General features: G+C 42.1%; 1 protein-coding gene across 2 annotated transcripts in view; it reads left to right on the plus strand.

Annotated features, from left to right (window-relative positions):
* The first annotated feature begins 2,432 nt into the window (after positions 1–2,432).
* Positions 2,433–6,883, plus strand: part of Paip2 (poly(A) binding protein interacting protein 2) — a 17,293-nt gene continuing 12,842 nt past the window's right edge. The window contains exon 1 of one of the 2 annotated variants that reach the window (XM_021214303.2): positions 2,433–2,561. The gene's annotated coding sequence lies outside the window, so the exon portion shown is untranslated. Of the gene's footprint in view, positions 2,562–3,848; positions 3,918–6,883 lie in introns of those variants that run through there. The other variant, XM_029546928.1, reaches the window with a different exon arrangement.

Below are 6,883 nucleotides of genomic sequence, written 5' to 3' on the forward strand. Positions count from 1 at the left end.
CTCAGAAATCCGCCTGCCTCTGCCTCCCGAGTGCATAAACACACTTTTTTTTTTTAAACAAACACTTTAAAGATAACTTTTTGCCTTTTATTTTGGTCTTTAAGTGTCAAAGTTGGCCATGCATTTGTAGTGTAGCCCAAGTATGTCTGAGTTTTGTGTTCTTTTGCCTCCAGAATAGCTGAGATTCTAGACGTGTGCCACTACGTTTGCCTAGTGGGGTGTTGGAATTACCCAAATGTGTGGTTCCTCTTGTCTATAACTTACCCTCCTCAAGAGACCAACACAGAAGGATTGCCATGAGTTTAAAATGAGCATGGATTACAGGGTTTTTTTCTCTTTTCAGGGGGGAAATGGGACTATAGAAATGACCCAGAGTCAGTTCCCAGGACCCACATGGACATACATAACCACCTTTTAAATCCCACACTAATGTGGCAGATATATAAACATATTTTGTTATAAGTAGCTCCGATTGCAGAATATGTAATCTGTTCTTTCTACTGTAGACTTGTATTTCACTTATTTTCCAGGTTTCTCACCAATACTCTGGTTTTGAGTTGCAAATCAACAACAGTTTGGCTTGTTTTCTGAGGACCAAGGTTATATTTACACACCACTACTAGAGTCTGCACACCATCACTAGAGTCTATCAGCATCCTTTGGATAAGTCTCTCTTCTCAAAACTATATGCCTGCTCAGCAACAACAAAGTCAAATTTTCCATAACAGTTGGCTATAATTGTGGGACTTGAGCTTACTGGTTTGTTCACTTGCTTACAGGTGAGAGGTTAAGATGAGAACAGTTTAGTATGCAGTTCTTGTTTATGTTTTTTTGTGTGAGTTTTGTTTTGTTTTGAGACAGAGTTTCTCTATGTAGCCCTGGCTGTCCTGGAACTCACTCTGTAGACCAGGTTGGACTTGAACTCAGAAATCTGCCTGCCTCTGCCTCCCAAGTGCTGGGATTAAAGGGTGTGTGACACTAGAGTAATTAAACTATGTTAGATGACACATGTTGATTTCTGTGGGACTTAAACTGGCTGGAAATAAATGGGAAGGAGTAGTGCACACACACACAGACACGGGTGCACCCTGTCACCAAGATTGGCCCAGGGTAAAAATGCTATTTGAAGGGTGGTGAAGACAAAAGGGCATAGTGCATTCTTACTACAAAGAGAATGTCACTGGTGCTAAGACCTTGGAAGCATGGAGCTGGCTGCAACTGTTTACAAAAACAAAAGCCACAGAAGAATTTGGTTGTTTTGATGAATACTACAAATGAGTTTCTTTTTTAATTATTTTTTTAAATTTTATGTATGTGAGTACACAAACACACCAGAAGAGGGCATCAGATCTCATTACAGATGGTAAAGAACGAACCACCATGTGGCTGTTGATAATTGAACTCAGGACCTCTGGAATAGCAGTCAGTGTTCCTATCTGCAGAGCCATCTCTCCACCCCAAATGTAGTTTTCTAAGGATTAAAATTTTATTTTCAAATTCATATTTCCGGCATCAGAGGAAGGACATTTAATGGGGTTCATATGTCCTCTTAAAAATATACCCAGATAATTTTTCACGCATCTTTACCTTGCTTAGTGTTACTAGACATAGACCTTAGAACTAACCAGTAGTAATAACATGGAAATGTGGGCCCACTATGCTGAAAGGTGGGAATAAGCTTAAAGGGTTAGAGGTTGGGTTGGGTTGGTTGGTTTGTTATGGCATGTATAGATATCAGATATAAGTCTGTGCAGTTCGTGCTCTCCTCCTTTAATGTCCTAGGAATGGAACTCGGGTCACAAAGCTCACACTGCAAGCGTTTTTGCCCACCAAGACATCCTGCTGGCAATTTTCTTTTCCTTTGGACAAGATCTCTTGTCACAAAAGATAATCTTGCATTCCTGCTTCTGCTTCCACTTGAGTGCTGAAATTGCTGGTGTGGAAATTCTTTTGTCTCGCTTCTTAAGTTTCCTGTCTTGGTTTTAAAAGAGGCTCTGCAGGCTGCATAGGAACGACCCGCTGGTATTCCGCTATATATATGCCCCTGATTTTACTTTTTTGCTTATGTCAGGATCTCAATATGACATTAGTGCGTAGTTCTGTGTGTGTGTGTGTGTGTGTGTGTGGTGTGTTTAGAGTCATTTGGATGTTCTTTTTGCTGTATATACTTGAAGACACATATGCATACCTTAGTTTCCAGCTCCCATAGCCACAGAATCACATCAGTCTGGTGGAGCCACACATACCTCGAAGTCAACAGAACTAGAAAAACCCTTATTGGGTCTTGACAGAACACCTGAAGAAGAGCACTACACAGCAGACCTTTGGAGCCGCGTTCTCTCTTGCGTCCTCTATTGGCCCAGCGGGGAAGCAAAGACAGAATGGGTGGGCGGGGCCGGCGGTGACGGAAGTGAAGTCACTTCCGGGCAGGGGTGTTTGTTTGGACTGGAGAAGGGAGGCGGCGGGCAAAGCGCACGTCGAGCGGGGTAGCGGCGCTGCCTGTGGAGATCCGCGGAGGCCGACAGGATTCGTTGGCTACCGTCCCCGCTGCCGTGCACTGGGTGAGGAGTCCTGTCAGACGGGACGTTGTGAGGGCGTGGCGACCCCGGCGGTCGAGAGGCCGCACTCGGAGAAGGCTGAAAGGGGTAAAAGGGCAGCCTAGGCTGTGGGCCTTCGAGCAGGGTTTGACCTCGGTTGTTCCTGACCCATTTCTGCCGTGTTTAAGGGATGAGCTGGGGCAGGCTCCATCTATCTCCGAAATGGCCGTCGCTCATTTTTCTCGTTTCATTATGATTTCGATTGCACAGTCAGCCGTCTATCCGGGTCTTTTGTGGCGCGCGAGTGTTGCCGGGATAGCGCTTTCTTGCGTTCTTCAGTCTTTTTTTTTTTTTTTTTTTTGCCCTGTTCGGTGCCTTTCCCCCTGCTCCCCGCTTCCCCCCACCTCCCCTTTGCCACTTGGGCAACAAAGCTCATTGTTTCTACCCAGTCTGCGCTTGCGCGTCGCCACGCGCAGCCACTAGTGCTGCGCCTGCGCGTTTCTGCGGATGCTGGGTTTGGGGAGAAAAGGGACTGGCGGTGTCCCAGGGGAGGACTCTAACGGTCGAACGGCTTGTATCTTTTTCAACCTTTTCCATTTCTTCACCATTCCTTCCCCGTTATTTTAAGCTTTATCACGTCCTCCAGATAGGGTCCTTGTTCGAGGGCGCTGGGAACACACGAGCAAGGCTTTGGCTAGATAAGGCCCATTCAGTTCTTACGATTTGATACTGGTCTTTTTACCTTTCGTTAATATATGCTTATTCTCCACCGCTACTACCTCGGGGAAAGGAAAGAGGGAAGGATGGTAGGACTTCTGGTGAGGTTAATGTTTTAAAAACGTTGCAGCAGCCTGAGATAATTTTCTAATGTGTGCTAAAAGATTTGATTTATCTTACTTTACCTGACTTTGCAGTCCCATACCCTACAACGGATTTGGTTTTCAGTTTGCTGACAACCTTTGACTCATTTCAGTGAACGTTCATTTTGCGTGTGCTGGCTGAGCATTTCTTGTATCAAGGTAGCACGTTTTTTCACACATTCCTTTGAGCAGTTGATAGGTGTTGGTTCATTGAGTAGCTCTGAAAATTCAGCTGTATGTTGTTTCAGCTAGAAAAAAGGTCTATGCAAGGAATTTAATGAGATCCAGTACTTACTGTTCTGTGGTTCTGGTTTGTGAATGACAGGATATTGAGAACAGTCTCTTTGTGTTAGTTAATGACCTTGAACAAAACCATTCTCACAAATATGTATCGCAAAGATAGGTAACTTTCAAAAAAAATTATACCCTATTTATCTGTTTCTTTAGGGGATGGGGGGAATGGCGATTCACTGTAATGGTTAAAGGCTGTGCATATTGGTCCTTGAGAACTCAAACTGAGGTAGGTAATTTCTATCCTCTTTGGGACAGAGTAAGTTTATACCAGGTTTTCCCTCCAGTAAACAATCTTATTCAGGTTTATCACTTTATAAGCCTAGATAGTGTTGCCTTCATTTTAATGGAAATTACACAGTGTCTACTGTTTACAATTTTAATGGGTATTGTGGAAGATCGGAGTATAGCTACCTTTTGGACTTTAACATCTTTTTATAATTTATAAAGTATTTTCATATAACATCATGTGAACTGGAACAAATTTTTTTTTTTGTTTTTTTTGTGGTTTTTTTTTTTTTTTGTTTTTTTGGGGGGTTTTTTTTTTTTTTTTTTTTTTTTTTTGGTTTTTTTTTTTTTTTGTTTTTTTGGGGGGTTTTTTTTTGTTTTTTTTTGTTTTTTTGGCTTTTTTCAAGACGGGGTTTCTCTGTGTAGCCCTGGCTGACCTGGAACTCACTTTGTAGACCAGGCTGGCCTCGAACTCAGAAATCTGCCTGCCTCTGCCTCCCAAGTGCTGGAATTAAAGGCATGCGCCACCACCGCCCGGCCGGAACAAGTTTTTTCTTACCTATTTTAAAGTTGAGAAAACGGGAACTTGACAGATTATTTGGCAAGTATATGTTATTTAATAATGCTAGGCATTGTTCTAAGTACCTTTATAAATATTAAACTGTGTGGTAGCTGTATTCTGTGAAACTCAGCACTTCTGTGGCTGTTGAAAAATTGAAATATAGGGCCTAATATGGTGGCAAAGGCCTTTGATCCTAGTCTTTAGGAAGCAGGGACAGATCTCTGAGTTCAAGACCAACCTTAGGTACATAGTGATATGGGGGGGGGGCAGATACTTTAAATATGGCAAGCTCAATTAAAGGACTAGAAAAGTAATTTCTAGTTAAAATGACGTTAATTGGTACCATTGTACATGGTCAACTGCCTGAAGGGTTTGAATTAAGTCTTAATTTTAAAAACTGGTTGCATAAATTAGTGTTTCTGCTTTTGATTAAAATGATGAAGAATGGTGAGCCATCCTTCCTTTTACCTAATCGCCTTTAGAACATTAGAGATGAGTGTTATAAGTATTCAGGTTTTTAATTTTGTTTTGTTGTTATAGTGCAACAACTAACATGTCCAGCCCTTTGATGAATTGGTTCCTTAGTAGCTGGAATTCTAGGGTCTTGTTGCCACACTGGCAGGTCCTAGCCTTCGGTTAGGATTATTCTTGTTTCACTCCTACAGGTATAAGACCTGTGATTTTTAACTTGTACCTTCCTTTAGAAGCTTAATTGTTCTAAATGATTATCTGAGCTTGATTAGATCATGTTTATAATCCTAGCATTTAGGAGGTTGAGGCAGGAGAATTAACCCAAGTTTGAGGCCATCCTGTGTTACAGTGTGACTGTCTCAAAAAGAATAAATACAGGAGGCAGAAGCAGGTGGGGTCTGTGAGCTTGAGACCAGACTATTCTATGTAGCAAGTTACAGACGAGCCAGGGAGACATTGTGAGCCCCCTAAAAAATAAGTAAATATCAGTGCTGCATTGCTGTAATCCCAGCACTTGGGAGGTAGAGGTTCAAGGAGTTCAAGGCTGCTCTTGGTTTACAAGATTCTGTTTGAGAAAAAAAGACTGAAGATGTAGCTCAGGTGTAAGAATACTTTGCTCTTACAAAGGACCCAGATTCTCAGCATCATTGTAGTGGCTCACAACCATCTGTAACTTCAGTTCCAAAGTATCTATGACTCGCTTCTAACTTTCTCAGGCACTGAGCACACATGGGATGTACATAAATACCTGTAGGCAAAACACACACATACAAAGTTAAATAGTCTTTTTAAAAAGAGACTTTTTAGATTATGCCTGTGTGTGTGTGCTCGTGCACGTGCCTGCTGCAATGATCAGAGTGTGGAGTAGGATCCTGGAACCAGAGCTAATAGTGGTTGTGAGCTACCATGTGGGTGCTCTCAGCTGCTGAAGCACCTCTTCAGCCCTAGGTACTTAAAATTATTACCCATTTTACATGTGAGGAAGGTGAGACTCAGATTATATAACTTATTACACAGCTAATAAGAATAAAACAGACTAATAATGATGAAACAGGTTTGTTGTATAATCTTTTAAGCCAGGCTCACTATATAACCCTGGATCTGCCTTTGGGTGCTGGGATCAAAGGCATGCTCCATCCAGCACTGTCTACCCAGCCTGTAGCTACTTCCCGATTGCTTGCTTGCTCCCCCCACCTTCTTTTTGAAAATAAGTCTTGGCTATATATACATATAGTATATACTATGTAAATGTGACCTTTTTAAAGATATTTTATGTGTATGTATAATTATCTTATATGTATGACTATTCTGTCTTCATCAAATCCCATTACAGATGGTTGTAGTTGCTGGGAATTGAACTTGGGACCTCTGGGAAAGCAGCCAGTGCGCTTAACTCATGAGCCATTTCTCCCACCTAAGCTTTTAAACTCCACATTCTCCCATTTCAGTCTCCCCGAAGTACTAAGGTTATAGGTGTGCTTCACTATGTCGGCCTCTTAGGATGCTCTTGTAGTTAGATCCTTGTAGTGTCAAACAGTATGACAGAAATTTAATGATTCCCCAAAAGGACTAAGGAAAATGGTTTTTTCTTGTGAATTTTGTTTTGTTTTTTGAGACAAGATCTTATTGCATATCCTAGGCTGGCCTAAAACTTAATATGGCCTCAAACTCAGGGCTTTTCTCCTTCAACTCCTTGAGTGCTAGAATAGGCATCACCGGGCCTGGTAGAATATTAGTTAATACCCGAAGAGACTGGTAGACTAATACGTAAAGGGGGTGGGGGCGGGGGGTGGAGCTCAGCAGTTAAGAGCTCTTTCAAAGGTCCTGAGTTCAAATCCCAGCAACCACATGGTGGCTTACAACCATCTATAATGAGATCTGGCGCCCTCTTCTGGTGCATCTGAAGACAGCTACAGTGTACTTAGATATAATAA

The sequence above is a fragment of the Mus pahari genome, chromosome 15 (genome assembly GCF_900095145.1).
Source record: "Mus pahari chromosome 15, PAHARI_EIJ_v1.1, whole genome shotgun sequence".
Taxonomy (NCBI): domain Eukaryota; kingdom Metazoa; phylum Chordata; class Mammalia; order Rodentia; family Muridae; genus Mus; species Mus pahari.